At 42.7% G+C, this 20,225-nt stretch overlaps 2 non-coding genes across 2 annotated transcripts; both read left to right on the forward strand.

Moving 5' to 3' along the window:
• Positions 1 to 8,844: 8,844 nt before the first annotated feature.
• LOC149262842 (5.8S ribosomal RNA) lies at positions 8,845 to 8,998 on the forward strand. Its single transcript, XR_016261432.1, has one exon. It is a non-coding gene; the product is annotated as a 5.8S ribosomal RNA (ribosomal RNA).
• Positions 8,999 to 9,245: 247 nt separating this feature from the next.
• On the forward strand, positions 9,246 to 12,611 carry LOC149262843 (25S ribosomal RNA). The gene has a single exon (XR_016261389.1). It is a non-coding gene; the product is annotated as a 25S ribosomal RNA (ribosomal RNA).
• Positions 12,612 to 20,225: the final 7,614 nt, after the last annotated feature.

Below are 20,225 nucleotides of genomic sequence, written 5' to 3' on the forward strand. Positions count from 1 at the left end.
GGCCACCTTGAGGTTGGTTAATGGTAGTTGAACCTGACATCATATAAACATCACCTATACTCAATGGTACATTACCACTGTTTCCAACTAATAACCCAAGATCAACGGGTTGAGGAGATGCTCCCGCAAAGGTACCAGAAAGTGATTGATACCCAGCCGGAACAGAAGGACCACCATGTAAAAATGATTCAGGACTTTGTGTAAACACAGATGACGGACCAGACATATTTACAGGATTATGAATTCCTCTAGGTGGAAAAGGAGTACGAGGTGTAGAAAAACCTACTGAGTTGTCTAAAAAATTGGTTAATGCAAGGTACCAAGGTTCACTCCTAGGAGGACTGTAAAAGATGGATTCACGCTCCCTTAAATCAAGGGTAATTATATCTTCAGAATCAGAAACGCCTATTTCTTCCTCTGGAACAAGTTCTTCTATAGCAATTAACCCAACAGGAAGATTTTCGGTGACAATTCTTTCTATTCTTGGTGAATCAGGAACACTAGGAGTTGGAGTAACAGGTTCGGAAATTTCAGGTTCTTCGCCTGTTTCACTGGCAGATGAAAAACTACCAGTAAGCTCAGAAACTGTAACAGCTTCGGGATTGTAACCTGTTTCTAAACTTTGGTAATCTGGATGGACTACCAAGGAAGATTCTCCTTCTTCAGGTGAACCTACTCTACTGCCACTAGGAGGAGTTACAAGGACCTTTAAACCTTCTAAATTACTGGGGTCGTCTCGAGGAGGTGAACCCCGAAGTGCTCGGGATCTTCTCAACAATTCGGCCACAGAAACAACTTCAGGAGATTGGCCCGCAATTCGACGGGACCGTCTCGGTAATTCCGCCACAATTAATGATTTTTAATTACAACACACGAAAACAAAGTAAAAAATTTCAAATCAAACCACCTAAGTCTTCTAAAGAACCAAACAAATTTGAAGCACACGCCTAAATAATCTAGAGTGTCAAAGCACACACAAACAGTATCTTCCGGACCAAAAGCGCTAGTTGGTGATTAGGTCCAACCTCGCAGGATTCAGTACAGAAATGGCGGGTGGAACAGTTACGCCGACAACCTGCTTAATGAATAGACTGGACCAAGTACCTCCACTTTAACCGTCTCGAAGTGAAGCGTACCCCCCAGAAAATCCAAGTGAGTATAGCTGACGTCTGCTCCAGGTACAGTGGGACCTTCCCTCCACCGTCACCTTGGGTAGAATCCTAGATATTATGGCCACTAAGGTTACCAATCACAACAATTACACCTGGGGGAATAGTCTAAACTCCGACAGCACGCAAGGGCAGAGTAACAAGCTCAATCCCCTTACCGGCTCCTTGACAGTAATCCAAGGTTTACCGATAAGTGACCCCTGGCTCCTCGACAATGGTTAATCCGAGGTTTATCGTTTTTAATACGTACTGTCTGGCGTCGTTCCCAACGAGGGAGGAATGATCCCCTCACTGGTTCGGACACGAGCTCGTGCTTCTCCTTTAAGAGGAGCTTTCCCAGAATGTAACTGAAACAATTGGATTTATTCTACTCAAGATAGACTAACTGTTTGGTTTTGATAGTCTTGGAGAGTTAAGTACTCACCTACTCCAAGACCCTAGCCTAAGCTATGTTGGTGCTTCAGAACCCTAAAAAATAAAAGTTACTAGTTCAATTTTAATTTAAGCGTTACTTTTAAGGTTGTTCTTTAAGTCAAAAGGTGATGGAAGTGAAACTTGTGGTGTGTTGACTCGACTCAAAACCACTACAAAATGCACCTAGGATGATTTATCCACTACTTTGCTTTTTCGATGAATTGTTTTAACTAAAAAGTTGAGAGAATGCAATCTTTAGAAACGCAACTTCTTAATTGAAGACAATCAAGGAAACAATTCGATTTTCTTTTCCAAGCATAAAAACATAACTTCTCTTTACATGCACGAGAAAACTCTTTTCTTCTTTGAAAAACAAAAAGCTACTTGAAACAAGACTTTTTAAAGAAGATGTTTTTGTATTTTTCTTTTAACAAAGCAAATAAAACTAATATAACCAAAAAGCAATCTTTAACAACTATCAAAATCTATGAAAATCCACTCATAAGTAAACTAAAGGCAAATTTATTCTAAGCAATTCTAACAAGGTCAAAACTAACAATGATTATTCTAAGGTGTTTTACTTGATCACAATCAAATCAAGGACTAGCTTATTGCAGAACCAAAAACTAGTCAAAACAAAATTCTAATCTTTTTGTTCTTTTTGTAAAATGGAAATCAATACTTTAAAAACAAGCAATTCGAAATTTGACCCAAAACAACTTAAATGGCAAGCTGCTTCAAACAAGGAGACTTTACGACAGGTCCAACTTCTAAGAAGGTTGACTAACCAGAGAGATCTAAGGCTGGACAACTTTCTACGCTCAAAGTCACTACAGAACCTATCCAAAAATCAAACCCTAGGTCTAAACTTCGTTGAAATCCACTAAAACACTCAAAGCTCACAAAACCAGTTCAGGTGAGAATTCTTGACAGGGTACTAAAGGATCTGGGCAGAAAACACTAAGAAAAACCAAAATCTAAAAGCAATTTAAGGCAAAATGGAATTTTCTTAACTTTTACAGGAAGACGCAGGCCACCCGTTGTCACAGGTGCGGGCCCGCTCTGTGCAGACGGCAACAGCGCGTCCAAGGACGCACTGTGCAGACTGAGAGGGTGCGTCCTTCTGGAAAAAGAAAGAAAAACCAAAACTAACTAAATCTAAAGCTAAGCCACCCAAATACTAATTCTCACAGTCAAAAACCAGAAAATAAAAATGATTTTCTCAAAGCAAAGTTCATATAAAGGAAAAGACTCTCTCATTAATGGATTCCCCAGTGGAGTCGCCAATTTGTCGTGGCGGAAAAAGTCATTTGGGCTGACACAACTGACCTCCCTAGGAGTATAAACTCGCTAGTGACAAACAAGACAAAATGGAGTGATCTTTCTCTAAATCTACCTTTTACAACATGAAAAGTACAAGTGTTTAGGCTTACCTTATTCCAAAACGCTATTGTTGTAGTCCGTTCTTGCCAATCCGGATGAGCTCTTCCTTCAAGTCAATTCCTGCAACCACAAACAATCAAACAATTACCGAGCACTTGTATTTCATATAATAAAACATAGATTCAACATGCAGACCAAGGAACACATGAAATAACTCATTAACACAAGCTATTGAGAAAAATAAACCAGTTTGTATTAATAACGAAACAAAGAAACTCTTACAACCTGGCCTTGGTGTTGTGCAAGTTCCTCCCAGGGTCCATCAAGTGTTTTCCTCTACTTTGACAAAGCTCACCCACTTCCAAGTAGAATCATGTAAAGACAATCTCTCCTCACAAAGGTTCTAATGGAAGACCTAAATCCTGCAGCATTTACCCAAAGAAAATGTATAGCTCCAACCTCCTCTCCTTCTGGCTCAATGCCTTTATTTATAGTGTTGTAAAGAGGTTATTCAGGTCCACTATCAATGGGATCATCCCCCTCTATGGGTGGGATAGCTCCCTTATTGATGGGATAAGCCCTCTCTTAATAGAGATACATGAACCAACTGGAGGCGCATCCATTTCATCAAACCGACCTCTAGAATGTTCTAGAAGTAACCACAAGTAACTTTCTCAAGATAAAACTTGCGCATTTTTCCTTTTACAGGAGGACGCACCTGTCCTTTAACATACAGAGCGTCCATGGACGCAGTTTTTGTGAACATGACCTGCGTCCCCGCAGGTAAGGCTAGAGAGAACCTGCGACCCCAGAGATAAACATAGTTTTTACAAGACTTTCTCTCTTTTTTGAGTTTGAGATGGATAACAGAGGCATAGAGACTTGCCTAAGAGGGTAGCATGACTGTTGATTTGAGCCATACTAACTGTAAGTAGTCAAGGTGACATTTTTTAGTGTAACAATCAGTGTCGTTATATGTTCAAGAGATGTTGTTCAAAAAGAGTCAACCGTGTCCCATCCACTGCCATACATTATCCTTCATCCATCCATGATCGCCACCCTGAATCATATGTCACAGATTGTTTTCACCTCCATTAAAGTCATTAGCTCTGTTCCGTGTCACTGATGTGGGATTCATTAAGGCCCTCCTTTGACGGATCGCTTCTTGTCGACTTCAGCTCATTATCCAAGAAGTTGATCTAGGAACACCCCCCTCAGTACTTTGAAGCTTGCATGCCTCAATGGCAAGTTTCTCACTTCCGGCGATAGGTATACATCAATGACCTTCGACCAGAAGATTTTGCGTGGTGTTCGACGCCAAGTCCTATATTCACACCACGTGAATTGTACTGCAGTACCTTGAGGGTCATTATCATTATCGGTGATTCCTCTCGCGCTTGTTAACGGTTTAAATCATTGACCGGTAATCAAGCGATGTCTTTCCATGTTCGACTTCAGCGCAATTCTCACATGGATCGACTTGTACTTAGAGTGAAGATCGAACGAGTTTGAAGACCCCAGATCTAGTTTCATCCATCCGGGCTACGATATATATTCAGGAAATATAAAGACATTTGACATGTACATCATTACAGCAGATGATCATCCTACTCAAAGGATGACAATTTCAGCAGAGAATTATCAGTCTACCATCAGACGAACGTCTGTTCTATGTACTAAAATGAATTTATAAAGCTGAGCATGGGAATGCCCGCCTCAGCTAGATCATGAAAGCAGAATGAAAAATAATGTATTGTATTGTATTTTATTACAGGTCACCTCTCAGCGATTGAATGAACTTCGGATCCTCCTGATAAAGCATTTCACCCGATAAACGACCTCATAATTTAGGGGGAAACTGTTATAGACATTTTTGTGCCTTACAGCATGAAGCATGAAATTTCCATAATCTAAGGGATCCAAAGTCCCTAAACATGTTGTTCCTGCCCCTAAAGGAACAATGTCAGCAAACCACAGCACTGAATAACAGTTCTCCACCTGAAAACACTCAAAAACAAGGCAATTCTGGATCATGTCAACTGCTCCACTGAGCATCTGCGCTGAATGTCAACTGCTCCACTGTCTACCTGCACTGAATGTCAACTGCAAAGAAGGCTACCTGCGCTGAGCGAATTGGGACATGTGGCACAGTCATTCCTCAAGGTGTCAATGCCCAGGAAGCTTCCAAAATGACACTCGGATCAGAGAATTCGACTGGTGATGAGTAAGAGGATCTGGATCTCCAAGTGGAAGCAAGAACCTCCAAGTGGACTCAAGAATTGAAGAATAACTGAAGTGAGAGAGGACACTAGTCAGCTCTCAAGCTGACTCATCCTTTCTCCAAAACTCCTATATATAGATCTCTCTCATGAGTTCTAGGGAGGCTGGAATCTTGTGAATGTAAAGAATTGTTGTTGGTTTGAGTTTAGAACTATTGGGTGATTTTCTTTGAAGGAGGTGAAGAGGAGATTTCTTTCTGCTGGGAAGGTGATGCTGGATTGGGCCTCTTATGGTTGTATCACTTCCTAAACTTTACTTCTTCCATTAATAAAGCATTTTAGGTTCTTCTATATGCATGTGTTTCAATGGTGTATTGTTATACTTGTGTATTTGATTTATTCTAATCCTTGAATCAATTATGAATGTATGCTTCTTGTAGTTTCCCTCTCTTGCCATTTTGCAGGATCTTGGTGTAGCTGGGCCAGTGAAAGAGAAAGGAGCTAGGAGCAAGTAGCAAGGAGAGAAGATTGGATCAATCATTAGCGAAAGACATCGGTTAGTGGATTTCTTTCTCTCTTATTTTACTTTCATAAAGAAGAAATCTTAGATAGCTTTGCTTTGATTGTTGCTGAGGTACTATCACCCTTAGAGTGGGATAGGGTCATTCCGTATTGGATACTTTTCCCAACAACACAACCCCTAAAAGAACAAGGTCAACTGAATACAACATCTCCCAGAAGTTCTCCATGAAAAACTACTCAGAACTGGTCAAAACTGGATCATTTCACTTGCTCCATGGCCAGGGTGCGATGCATCTCACCTTGTACACATGGGAAGTGCATTGCATTTCAAAAATCCCTTCTATGGGGTGTGATGGACGAGAAAAGACAAGTGGCGGAGACATTTTTCGAGGTGGATGATCATGGAATCTTCCAGAAACTTCTCCTGTGACACTTGCCTCTCAGAATCGCCCAAGGATGAGTAAGAGATCAATGAGATCTCCAAGTGGAATCAAGAACTATCAGAGTGAAGACACTAATAAAAAACCCAGAGCTGACTCACACCTCTTCAAATATCTATATATAGATCTCTCATCCCAGAGATCTGGAGGTTGGAGGCTGGAATTTTGGATCTTGTATGGAATTGTTGTTGGTTTCTTGAGGCAACATCATAGTGTTGGGTGATCTAAGCTTTGTATGAGGTGAAGAAGGGCTTACTTGCTGAGAGGATGATGCTGGGTCAGAACAACTGGTTGTAACTCTCTTGGCTCTTTCTTGATTATCAATAAAGCTATTCAAGTTTTCCTCCATACTCTTGTGTCATTTATGTTTCATGCATTTGTATGGTCAATTTACATCTGATCCTAGATTGTTTATGATAATATATCCATGTTCTTGTATAGTGTTATGCTGCTTTGATTCTACAGGTACTCTGTGAAGTTGGGTATATAAGGAAGCGAGTAGAAAAGGACTATCAGAAAAGAGAGGAATCGAGCAAGGAACCAAGCGCAAGACAGAGGTTGGTCTCCTTTATCCTTCTCTCATCTATCTTTCATAAAGGAAAAAGAAAGTATTTTTACTTTGTTTGTTTCTAAGGTAGCTACCACACCTTAGTGGGATTAGCAGTTCTGCGTAGACACTTTTATCTGTAGCACTTGTGCCTTTACCATCAAGGGAATTTCTTGTCCTCTCATGAGCCACTCCCCTTCTAAGGGAAAAAGAAGTAGCAGGTTGTGTCTTTGTTCCTCCCTTTGGATTGTGGGTTTTTTGTGGGACTTGGTAATTTCTTTGTTTTGTGGTGTGTGATTTGCGGATGTTCCTCTCTTTAGTGGCCTTGTACCATCGATGTATTTGTGGCCCGTGGCTTTCTCCAGCATTGAGTGTCGGCTCATGACAACTCCTCTTTGGAGTTTGATTCTTGACCCCCGTTGACTTTCTCGTTGGAAAGGTTGTTGGGTGTTTTGTACATGGAGGGGTGAAATAGTGGGGTGGGTTTGTTATTAGTAGTCTATTTTTCATTTGAAGCCTTGTGTTGGGTTGGGGGGTTGTTTACCTCTCAATAACATGCTCCAGACACTAGTCTCATCATGACCCTTGTCTTTTCTAGTGGTCGAGTTTAGGCTGTGATTTGTTTGCTTGGTTTTTTTATTGTTGTTTGTTATGTTGTAAGCTAGAAAGGTGTTGTGCCGTAATGTATGTGGGAGGGTGTGAAGAGGTGGGATACTTTTTGATTGGGTGCATTGTTTGATTTTTTTTTGGTTATTGGACATCTACTTGGCATGCTATTGAGCTTCTCTATTTTCTTGGGATCTTTGTTTCTTTGGTGTTGTTTTCGTCCCTTCTTCCTTTTGCCCCTAGCTTTATGGAGAAGACATGGGATTGTTGTGGATTGGTGTTTGGGAAGGACAAAAAGCAGTGTGAGTTCCTGGGGTGGCCACCATAGTCCTTCTCGATCACTGTCCTCTGCAGTTCCCCCCTTTTTGCGAAGGCACGGGGTTTGGGAAGCTTGTTCTCTATTTGAGCCTCCCCTTGTGAGCCAATAGCTAAGTTTGATATCTCTTACTTTCATGTTGTTTTCTTCCCCTCTTGCTTTTGGCCCCTAGCTTTATGGAGAAAAAATGGGATTGTTGTGGATTGATGTTTAGGAAGGATGAAAATCAGTGCGAGTTTCGGGGGTTGCCACCCTAGTCCTTCTCGGTTTTTGTCCCCTGCAGTTCCCCCCTTTTTGTGAAGGCACGGGGTTGGGGAAGCTTGTTCTTTGTTTGAGCCTCCCCTTGTGAGTTGGTAGACATGTTTGATATCTCTCTTTATTTCATGTTGTTTTCTTCCCTTCTTCCTTTTGGCCCCTCACTCCACAGAGAAAAGGTGGGATTGTTGTGGATTGGTGTTTTGGAAGGACGAAAAGTAGTGCAAGTACTCGGGGTGGCCACCCTAGTCCTTCTCAATTGCCATATCCTGTAGTTCCCCCATTTTTGCGAAGGCATGGGGTTGGAAAAGTTTGTTATCTATCTAAAGCCTCCCCTTGTGCGCCGGTAGCCACAGTTGATATCCCTTTCTTTCATGTTGTTTTCTTCCCTTTTTCCTTCTAGCCCCTAGCTTTATGGAGAAAAGGTGGGATTGTTGTGGATTGGTGTTTGGGAAGGACAAATCATAGTGCGAGCTCCTAGGGTGGCCACGCTAGTCCTTCTCGATCGTTGTCCCCTTCAATTCCCCCCTTTTTGTGAAGGAACGGGGCTTGGGAGGCTTGTGATTTGTTTTAGCCTCCCCTTGTGAGCCGGTAGCCATGTTTGATCTCTATTTCTTTCACGTTGTTTTCTAGCCTTCTTCCTTTCGGTCCCTAGCTCTATGGATAAAAGGGGGAATTGCTGTGGGCTGGTGTTCGAAAGGATTAAAAGTAGTGTAAGCTCTTTAGGTGGCCACCCTAGTCCTTCTCAATTGTTGTACCATGCATTCCCCCCCCCCCCCCCTTTTTGCGAGGGTGTGGGGCTCAGGTAGATTTTTCTCTGATTGACCCTCTTCTGTGAGTGGGGTAGGCACCTTTGTTTCTCTTTCTTTCATCCATTTTTATTCCTTTCCTCCTTTTGGCCCTTAGCCTTAAATTTGTTGTGGGGGGTGCCCCTATTCAGTGTTGTGGCAGATTTTTGGTAATATGTGGAAACGACTCTTGGTAATGGATATCTTGGCTCTTGCTATGATGAAGAATGTAGCGAAATGTGATACTTAGTGTGAATTGCAGAATCCCGTGAATCATCGAGTTTTTGAATGCAATTTTCATCCAAGGCCTTAGTCGAGGGCACGTCTATCTGGGAATTTCATCCCATTCAAACACGATCCCTGCAATGTGTTAGGGAGTAGCAAAGCTAGTTGTCTGTGCCCAATGCGGTGAAGTTAGCTGAAATACCTCAAGTAATGTTTCCTGGCATGCATTGATGAGTGGTGATCTTGTTCCCTTGGATGGGCAGTCGGCGTTAGCTGATGTAGGATTTGTGTGGCATTGCCCAAACTTGCTTTGCTCTCCCTTGTCCTCCCATCGGGTAGGGAAAATTTAGCTCCAAATTTGTGACCTCAGCTCAGGCAAGAACACCTGCTGAGTTTAAGCATATAATTAAGCGAAGGAAAAGAAACTTACAAGGATTCCCCTAGTAGCAGTGAGAAAACTGGGAAGAGCCCAGCAAAAAATCAAGTGGCAGCGTCACCTGAATTGTAGTCTATAGAAGCGTCCTCAGTGGTGGACCTGGGCCAAGTCCTTTGGAAGGGGGTGCTTGAGAGGGTGATTGCTCCGTTAGGCTGGGACCCTATCGCATCACGAGGAATTGTCATCGAGTCTAGTTGTTTGGGAATGCAACCCTAATTGGGTGGTAAATTCCATCCAAGGGTAAATACGAGCGAGAGATGGATAGCAAACAAATACTGCGAGGGAAAGATAAATAGGACTTTGAAAAGAGAGTTAAAGAGTGCTTGACATTGCCAGGATGGAAGTGGATGGAGGTTGTCAATGCGTCTTAGTCAGATGTGGAACGACTCAGGCTGGTCTACCACTCGACTTGAGGTGCAAACCAACATGGGCTGTTGCGTTGTCACAAGCGCGGGTAGATTATTTCATGTCAATTTACCACTGTGGTGATTGAGGAACGAAGAGTGTACCCTTGTGGCGGGTTGTGTGCACCTACGTGCTCGTGGTGTTGGTTGGTGGGTTGTGTGCACCTACGTGCTCGTGGTGTTGGTTGGCGGGCTTTCCATTCGACCCGTCTTGAAACACGGACCAAGGAGTCTAACATGTGTGCAAGTCAGCGGGTTTGAAAACCTGCAAGGCACAAGGAAGCTGACAGGCGAGATCCCCTCTCTGGGGGGGTGCATCGTCGACCGACCTTGAGTTTATCCTAAGGGTTCAAGTGTGAGCACACCTGTTGGGACACGAAATATGGTGAACTATGCCTGAGCAGGGCGAAGCCAATGAAAACTCTAGTGGAGGCTTGTAGCGATACTGATGTGCAAATCATTTATCTGACTTGGGTATAGGGGCGAAAGACTAATTGAACCATCTAGTAGCTGGTTTCCTCCGAAGTTTCAGGATAGTTGGAGCTCACGTGCGAGTTTTGTCGTGTAAAGAAAATTATTAGAGGCATCAAAGGTGTAATTCCCTTGACCGATTCTCAAACTTTAAATAGGTAAGAGGGTGTGGTTGCTCCATTGAGCCCCGCGCTGGAATCGAGAGCTCCAAGTGGGACATTTTTGGTAAGCATAACTGGCGATGCGGGATGAATTGAAATTTGAGTTATGGTGCCAAATTTCATGGTAACCTAGATCCCACAAAGGGTGTTGGTTGATTAAGATAGGAGGATGGTGGTCATGGAAGTCGAAATCCACTAAGGAGTGTGTAACAACTCACCTACTGAATCAACTAGCTTCGAAAATGGATGGCGCTGAAGCTCGCAACTTATACTCGACTGTCGGAGTAATTACCTGGCTCTAATGAGTAGGAGGACGTGAGGGTCATTGAGAAACCTTGGGTACGTGCTTGGGTGGATTGACCAACGGTGCAAATCTTGGTGGTAGTAGCAAATATTCAAATGAGAACTTTGAAGACTGAACTGGGGAAAGGTTCCATGTGAGCAACACTTGGACATGGGTTAGTCGATCCTAAGAGATGGGGAAGCCTTGTATCAAGGGTGCACTCTACACAAGCATCGAAAGGGAATCAAGTTAATATTCTCGAACCAGGACATGGTGGCGGGCAGCAATATTAAGAAATCTGGAGACGTCATCGAGGGTCTCGGGAAGAGTTATCTTTTCTTTTTAACAGCTTGTCCACCCTGGAATTAGTTCACCCAGAGATGGGGTCTAGTAGCTGGAAGAGCACCGCATGTCTTACGATGTCCGTTATGTCCTCGGTGGCCCTTGAAAATCTTGAGGACTGAGTACCGTTCATGCCCAGTCGTACTCATAACCGCATCAGGTCTCCAAGGTGAATAGCTTTTGGTCAATAGAACAATGTAGGTAAGGGAAGTCAACAAAACAGATCTGTAACTTCAGGAAAAGGATTGCCTCTAAGGGCTAGGCCTAGGGGTCTGCGCCCTCAACTCGTGGGCTATCGGTAGTCTACCTAAGTTGCTCTTGTGGTGAGGGTGTGTAGTCGTGTGCCGATTGGGCTACGGGCATAGAATGCCCCCTGCCCAGTGATTTTCCCTAGGCATTGAAAAGTCGACTCAAAACTGGTACGGATAATGGGAATCTGACTGTTTAATTAAAGCAAAGCATTGTTATGGTCCTTGCGAATGCTGATGCAATGGTATTTCTACCCAGTGCTCTGAATGTCAAAGTGAAGAAATTCAACCAAGCACTGGTAAATGGTGGGAGTAATTATGTCTCTCTTAAGGTAGCCAAATGCCTCGTCATCTAATTAGTGATGCACATGAATGTATTAAGAAGATTCCCATTGTCCCTATCTACTATCTAGCGAAACCACAGCTAAGGGAATGGGCTTGGTGGAATCAGTGGGGAAAGAAGACCCTGTTGAGCTTAACTCTAGTCTAACTTTGTGAAATGATTTGAGAGGTGTAGAATAAGTGGCAGCCGTTTTCGGCGCAAGTGAAATACCACTAATTTTAATGTTATTTTACTTATTCCGTTGGGCAGAGATGGGGCACTACCCCTATTTTTGTCCTTAAGGCATGTTTCAGTGGGTCGATCTGGGCGGAAGACATTGTCAGGTGGGGAGTTTGGCTGGGGTGGCACATTTGTTAAAAGATAACATAGGTGTCCTAATATGAGCTCAACGAGAATAGAAATCTCGTGTGGAACAAAAGTGTAAAAGCTCATTTGATTTTGATTTTCAGTACAAATACAAACTATGAAAGTGTGGCCTATCGATCCTTTATATTTTCAGAATTTGAAGCTAGAGGTGTCAAAAAGGTTACCACAAGGATAACTGTCTTGTGGCAGCCAACCATTCATAGTGATGTTGCTTTTTTATCCTTCGATGTCATCTCTTCCTATCATTATGAAGAAAAATTCACCAAGTGTTGGATTGTTCACCCACCAATAGGGAACATGAGCTGGGTTTAGACCTTCGTGAGATAGGTTAATTTTACCCTACTGATGAACTGCACCACAATAGTAATTCAACTTAATACGAGAGGAACCATTGATTCACATAATTGGTCATCACACCTGGTTGAAAATATACTGGCGCAAAGCTACCATGTGTTGGATTATGATTGAACACATCTAGGTCAGAATCCATGCTAGAAGTGATGCATGTCACTCTTCAATTGTATCTCGACCCGTAGTAGGGGTGTCACTTTGTCGCCCCCAGGGGCCCGTGTCATTTGCAAACCGCAACGGTGAAGCATCTTGGTCAAGGAAGCTTTGAAGTTCTGTCACACGGAATTGGTCAAGGGTGTGGACACGACTGACCTTCCTAGAATTCTAAGACGTTCTAATGACAAACAAGACAAAATGGAGTGATCTTTCTCTAAATACACCTTTTACAACATGAAAACTACAAGTGTTTAGGCTTACCTTATTCCAAAACGCTGTTGTTGAAGTCCGTCCTTGGCGATCCGGATGAGCTCCTCCTTCATGTCAATTTCTGCAACCACAAACAATCAAACAATTACCAAGCACTTGTATTTCATATAATAAAACATATATTCAACATGCAGACCAAGGAACACATGAAATAACTCATTAACATAAGCTATTGAGAAAAATAAACCAGTTTGTATTAATAACGAAACAAAGAAACTCTTACAACCTGGCCTTGGTGTTGTGCAAGTTCCTCCCAGGGTCCATCAAGGGTTTTCCTCTACTTTGACAAAGCTCACCCACTTCCAAGTAGAATCAAGTAAAGACAATCTCTCCTCACAAAGGTTCTAATGGAAGACCTAAATCCTGCAGCATTTACCCAAAGAAAATGTATAGCTCCAACCTCCTCTCCCTCTGGCTCAATGTCTTTATTTATAGTGTTGTAAAGAGGTTATTCAGGTCCACTATCAATGGGATCATCCCCCTCTATGGGTGGGATAGCTCCCTTATTGATGGGATAAGTTCCCTCTTAATAGAGATACATGAACCAACTGGAGGCGCATCCATTTCATCAAACCGACCTCTAGAATGTTCTAGAAGTAACCACAAGTAACTTTTTTAAGATGAAACTCGCGCATTTTGCCTTTTACAGAAGGACGCACCTGTCCCTTAACATACAGAGCGTCCATGGACGCAGCTTTTGTGAACATGGTCAGCGTCCCCGCAGGTAAGGCTAGAGAGAACCTGCGACCCCAGAGATAAACATAGTTTTTACAAGACTTTCTCTCTTCTTTGAGTTTGAGATGGATAACAGAGGCATGAGACTTGCCTAAAAGGGGTAGCATGACTGTTGATTTGAGCCATACTAACTGTAAGTAGTCAAGGTGACATTTTTTAGTGTAACAGATTGCCCCCTAAAGTGCGAAGCCTGGAATAAATTAGGGTTTTGTAATTCTAGGAAGGGTGAAGCGCTTTATCATTTCAAGGATTGTCTTGTGGATGACCTGGTTGGAACCTGCAATTTTCAACACAAAATACATGTATAAGATTATATCATCACTGAGGTAGGCATTCCCATACTCAGATTCAAAACTTTAACTAATGGAATAACTATTCTGATACAGGAATGATCTTGCAGTACATCATTTTTATAGACTTTTGTAGACACAGTATGGACGCAGCCATCTGTTTATGATTAGTCTACATAGACAATGAATACAAAACTCCTCGCAGCCTGGATGGTAGAAACTAGATCCAGGGTCTTCACTTCTACTTCCCGAATTGGTACGATTCTAACCATGTGATTAAATGATTTGATGTCGAACATGTTAGAAACCACTTGATTACCAGTCGATGATGTGAACTGTTAACAAGCGTGAGAGAGACCACCAGTAATGTCAATGGTTCTCAAAGTACCAAGCACAATCCGTGAAATGTGAATAGATGTTTTGATGTCGAACACTTCACGGAATCCTTTGATCGAAAGTCAATGATGTAAACTGTCGTCAAAGGCGAGAAACCTGCCATTGATGCATGCAGACTTCAAGGTACTGTCGATTCCTAAGTCATCTTTCTAGATAATGTGTCGATGTCGATAGAAAGCGACTCGTTGCAGGCAAGCCTGCAACACGAAATCATTGTTCAAGTTGAAGAAATGTTGCTGTAAGGACTGACTCATGGATGGTCAAATGGATGACAAGTATTTTGCAGATGAAAGTTTTGCTTGCAGACCTCTTGAACACATAACGACACGACAGATGGCTTGGTAACAAATAACTCAAAGTTAATTCCCGGAACCCGGTTAAAGACTTTCAAAGTGATTTGGTCAACTGTGAGGTAAAAGATTTCCCAACCCAGGTGAATGAAAAAGTGTCGTGTTCAAGAGTGGTAATAAAGTTTCTTTTGAAATAAAGGTAACAAATAGGTTCATTCTTCTCTCTTTTCCCCCACCATTTCTGGCAAGTACCTCTTTATTTTTAACAAGCTTTGAGGAGGATAACATATGCTTGATTATAAGCTCATCCTTCGGACGAGTCCAACCTAGTTTAAATTCGAACCCTAGGAAGGAGTGGTTCGTTCCTGTTTGTAATTGAACAGGTCCTTTACTGTAAAAGTTTAACGAGCCCAGTATAGGAACAACTCGGCGTTTTTCAATTTTAGAGAGTCTGAAAAAACTTAAGGAAACTCCACGTTGAACTTTTTCGTAAATTTGTGTCCCTCAAGCCCGAAAAAGTATAAAATAATACCTGGGGGAACCGCTTGATCTTGCGACCAAGGAGTACTTTCATGATAGTGTCGTCGACCTGAAAAGTAAAAAGCGATCAAGGACACGTCGTTTTATTTCCTTATCGAGTTTGAAACGACAAAAACCCGGCAATCTTTTCTTGATTTTACGGCCAGAAAAGAGCTAAAAAGGGGACCGTCTTTTAATTCCGTTTTAACGAGTGAAAAAGAAACACTCGGCGATCTTTTCATGTTTTAGGAGTCAGAAAAGGGCTTAAAAGATGACTCTGATATTTTGTTTGTGAAAAATGACAGTTTCCCTCGAAGTCTTTTTGTCCTGTACAAAAGCAACACATTACTCATACCTGTTTAAAAATAGGCAAAAATACGTCGAAAAACATCTTTTCATGGTAAAAAATGAACTAATTCACCCAAAAAACCTATAAAAAGACCTTTTACCATGTCATTTTTACCGTTTGACTTTGGAGGTTGAAAAAGGAGCTTTTGACAAGAAACTTCCCGTGGTCGCTGCGGAAAATCTGACCGTCGGAATCGAACGCCGTTTCATCTAGGTATTTTACACATCCTACTCTGCATTTCTATCCATTTAGAATTAATTTTTAGGTCTTAATTTCATTTTTTGGGGGGGTTTTGGTTTTGGAATGCGCCTCTCGGCGGACGCAGGTGCCCTTCGGGTGACCTGCGTCCCCCGACTTTTTCTCATACGGGAAAACGGTCGGGGGACGCAGCCCGCCTTCAGGCTAGCTGCGTCCGGACGCCCTGTGCTACAAAGCTGGGGTGCGTCTTCCGAGAAGTGCGCATTCCAAAACCCCAACTCCCCCAAAAAGCTACCAAAAAACCTCAAATCAATTTCTAATTGCCTTTTTTGATATGCAGGGCATTAATCATGTTAGACTGGAGAGAGAGAGAGCATGTAGAGGAAGATGAAGCTGCAATAAATCACCAACCTTCTCTGGATGCCCTAAGAGCATGCGGGTTATACAAATATTGGACCATACCGGGCATGAGGGGCCAGGTAAGATTCTTGGAATGGCTGGTTGAGCGATGGAACGTTCAAGAACAATGCTTTTACATAGGAGGGCACCAGCTCGAGATAGAGCCCTCGGATGTATACTTTCTCACTGGCTTGCCAAACAGAGGCGAGCAACTCAATCTTGCGGGGACTAGGCCGGGTGGCCAATCCCTTGATAGTCTCCGCGAGGATTGGTGCACACGTGGGGCTCACCATTCAAAAGGCATAGAGATAAAACACATCACTCTGCCTGAACTCAAAGTTATTGCGTTCACGGTCACCAGAATTTGCGGCGCGGCCGCTTTGCACATTGCTTCCGGATCCCAAATGCGGATGGCAATTGACTGTTACCAAGGCACCATTTTCAACTGGTGTGAAGCTGTGTCGGCTCATATGAAGAGCCAACTGACCAAGGCAAAGAACGGACGACTAAAGACTTTTGGATATGGGCCTATAGTCGTGAGCTTTGCCTTGGAGAGAGTTCCAATGCTGATCCCTCAGCAACTCACTGTTGATATCTTGGGTCCTCGGGAGCCAAAGCTGATTCGATGGGTCGCGGTGATGGCCCGGCATCCTGACGAGGGTGCGGCGGTGGTTCGATTCTCAGATAGTTACTTTGACTGGTTAGAGGGCCAGCTTTTTGTGATACAGGACTTTCCGTATGCCGGAATGGATTTCAGAGGTGATCCGGACATGGTTCTTCCACAGGGAGAACAATGGGACGACAGAGGTACTTTTTATTTTCACAAGTTTCCTAATTATGTATTTTTTGTATTTTTTATATATATCGTCTCAAAACTAATAGTAAAACTTTTTCAAAATGCAGATGTTGGTCCACAGCGTCCAGCCAACCTCCGGCCTTATGATAGACTACATCCAGCTGCACCGGTACCGGCCCCACAGGACGCGGCTGCAGACGTACTAGCTGAGTTGGAGCATGATCTAGAGCGTCTCACGGCAGACATACCTGAGACTACTATGGACGACATTCCTATCAGGCTTCAGCGTTTTGTAGTCGCGGTCCCTGGACCGTTTAGGAGATTTTTGCGTAAGGTAGCCCGCGCAGTGGTGTCGTACAGAGAGCACCACCAGTGATTGACTAGTCACTTTTTGTAGTCACATGTGACATTTTTGACTTTTTGTACTATCATTTTGCCGATCATAAGGTGTTCTCAACCTATGATCGAAGACGATGTATATATTTTTTGACACACTTCTATCTATATATATCACTATTACCGGCTTATCTTGTTTAACATATATGATGAAATGTTTTTAAATTTACTTGCATGATTATTATAAATGTCTGTCCAACACTCGAGAAGCAATTGCATCTGCTAATGTATTCAAGGACCTTGGAATATGTTGATATTCAATGTAATCAAATTCACGTTCCAAGAGACGCACTCTCAAAAACAACCTTAATAACACAGGATTTCTAATGGCATAAACTCTATTAAGCTGTAATACAACAAGTTCAGAATCTAACCTCACTATCAAACGTCGAATTCCAAATGAAATAGATTCGGATAATAATTCAACCACTGCACTGTATTCTGCAATGTTATTCGTTGTTTGACCGAGGCTTACCCCATGCATAGAAACTAACTCGTCAGAGGGCGAATAGATAACCCAAGCTGCGGAAGAGATATTCCGTGTACTACGACAAGCACCATCAGCAAATCCAATGTATGTTTGGAGAGGCGTCGACATCTACAATATCAAGAGTAAAACCAAAATAAGCCAGAATAATGACGAAAAACCACACTCGCTAAGCTAAGCACACTGACTAAACTAACACACTTGCTAGCTAGAAAGAAAATCTAACCTATCTAAAAATTTCTCCATACCCATCATTTTAAGCATAATACCTCTTTAGGTAAAGTCCATTTCTGGGTTTACCCAAAGAGTCCCCATCAAAATCAACTAACTCATAAGCCCCTTTTGCTAGCTTTCGCTTTACAATGTAGGGCCCATGCCACATGGGAACGAATTTTCCGGCACCTAGCTTATCGTTAGCTTGATCATATAATAGTACTAGGTCTCCTTCCGAAAAACTTCGAGGGGTTACATTTTTATCGTACTGAGCTTTCATTCGTTTCGCGTGAGTCTCGATAGCTAAAGTAGCGTCACGTCGAGTCTCATCTAATTTAGCCAAGTATAATAACCGTTTCTCCTCTTCGGAAGTAGCTGGAAGTAATTCGACAGCCATTTGAAGTGATGGGATTTCGCATTCAATAGGTAACACAGCTTCTAAGCCATAAACTAGCTGGAAAGGGGTGAAACCTGTTGAATTTTTCACTGAAGTTCGATATGCCCATAGCGCCGAAAATAACATGTTATGCCAATTCGTTCGATGGATACCAATGATCCGTCGAATCATGATGACTAGAACTTTGTTGATTGACTCAACCAAACCGTTGGCTTGCGGATAATAAGGAGTAGAGCTATCGTGGCGCAAACCAAGCTGGCTTGTAAGCTCAGTCATCATGACGTTTCGAAAATGGCTCCCATGGTCAGTAATGATTGCTTGTGGGACACCAAACCTAGTTATGATATGATTGAATACGAAAACTGCAGCTGTCTTGCCGCTTGCGTCGAATGTAGGCATCGCCTCGGCCCATTTTGTAAAATAATCAACCGCAAGGATGATATACGCATGCCCCCCGGCCGAGTGAGGGTTACAAGTAATAAAGTCAATACCCCATTTGGCGAATGGACCAGCGGCAATTATAGGGTGGAGAGGAGCAGGTGGAGCGCGCATCTTTCGATCAAACACTTGACAGTTGTGGCATTTTCTGACGGCAAGGATACAATCTTTAAACATAGACGGCCAGAAATAGCCAGCGCGCAACACCTTCTGAGCTGTGGCATACCCAGACATATGACCGCCACATGCTCCAGAGTGACAATCATTCAAAACTCTCTCAGCCTCTTCGTGAGTTAAACAACGTCGAAAAACTAAGTCTGCCCCCCGGCGATAAAGTGTATCTCCAATAATTCTGTATTGCTGGGATCGAAACCGAATTTTTCGACGGTCTTCCTTGGAAGCTTCAGGCCGAAAAGTTTGGGTTTGGAGATAGATGATTATATCCCCATACCACGGATCTAAAGTGCTAATAAGAAACAAAGATTCGTCCGCAATGGACTCTTCTGCCACAGTCTCTGTGTCAGCACTCGGGAAATCACACATCAATTCCGCAAAAACTAAAGATTTCTTAGACTTGGACTTCTCGAACTCCAAGTCGAACTCTTGCAGGATGACAATCCATTTAGAGTACTTGCCCCCTAGCAGTTGTTTTGTCAAAATATAAATCATAGGGTTGCAATCCGAAATAACTGTAGTTTTGCGGAGAAGAATGTAATGACGAAAACGCTGGACAGCTTGAACGGCTGCCAGGGCCAATTTCTCCACATGCGAATATTTTAACTCAGTGGGATTTAAGGTTCTACTAAGATAATATATCACATGCTCTGCTTTGAATTCATCTTCTTGAACTAACACCATTCCAATGGTGGAATGCGAAGCTGCGAGGTATAAGAAGTAGTCCTGGTTGTAGTTGGGAGGATGCAATAACGGTGCATGGGTCAACGCGTGTTTTAATGCATCAAAAGATTGTTGGGCAATCTCGTCCCAAAAGAATTGTACGTTCTGTTTCAACAACCGTGTAAAACCTTTAGTGACCTCGGCGTAGTTTGGGATGAATCGGCGTAAAAAGTTTGCTTTCCCTTGCAAACTTTGGAGTTGGCGCAAACTCGAAGGAGGAGGCAATTTGATGATAGCCTCGACTTTCGAGGGATCGACGCGAATGCCGGCTTTTGAAACAACAAATCCCAGCAATCGACCTGTTTCTATACAGAAAACACACTTGTGGGGATTCAACCGAATTCGATAATGCCTACACCTCATAAAGATTGCTCGTAAATGGACAAGGTGATCAGCTCGATGTAAAGAATGAGCAGGCAAATCATCGAGATAGGGTTGCACAATGTGCTTGATGTCATGAAATGCATAAGACATCGCCCGTTGAAAAGTAGCACCGGCATTCTTAAGCCCAAAAGGTAATTTGCAATAAGCAAATGTCCCCCATGGACAAATGAATGCCGTTTTTGGTTGGTCGGCAGGTAGAATATTGATTTGATTATAGCCTGAGAAACCATCCATGAAGGAAAACATCTCACTTCCGGCACAATCATCAATAATTTGATCGATATAAGGCGTAGGATAGTTGTCTTTTGGACAAGCTCGATTGATAT

This window comes from Pinus tabuliformis, chromosome 6 (genome assembly GCF_031772625.1).
Source record: "Pinus tabuliformis cultivar Carrire ecotype Pingquan chromosome 6, CPIR1, whole genome shotgun sequence".
In the NCBI taxonomy this organism is placed as follows: Eukaryota; Viridiplantae; Streptophyta; class Pinopsida; order Pinales; family Pinaceae; genus Pinus; species Pinus tabuliformis.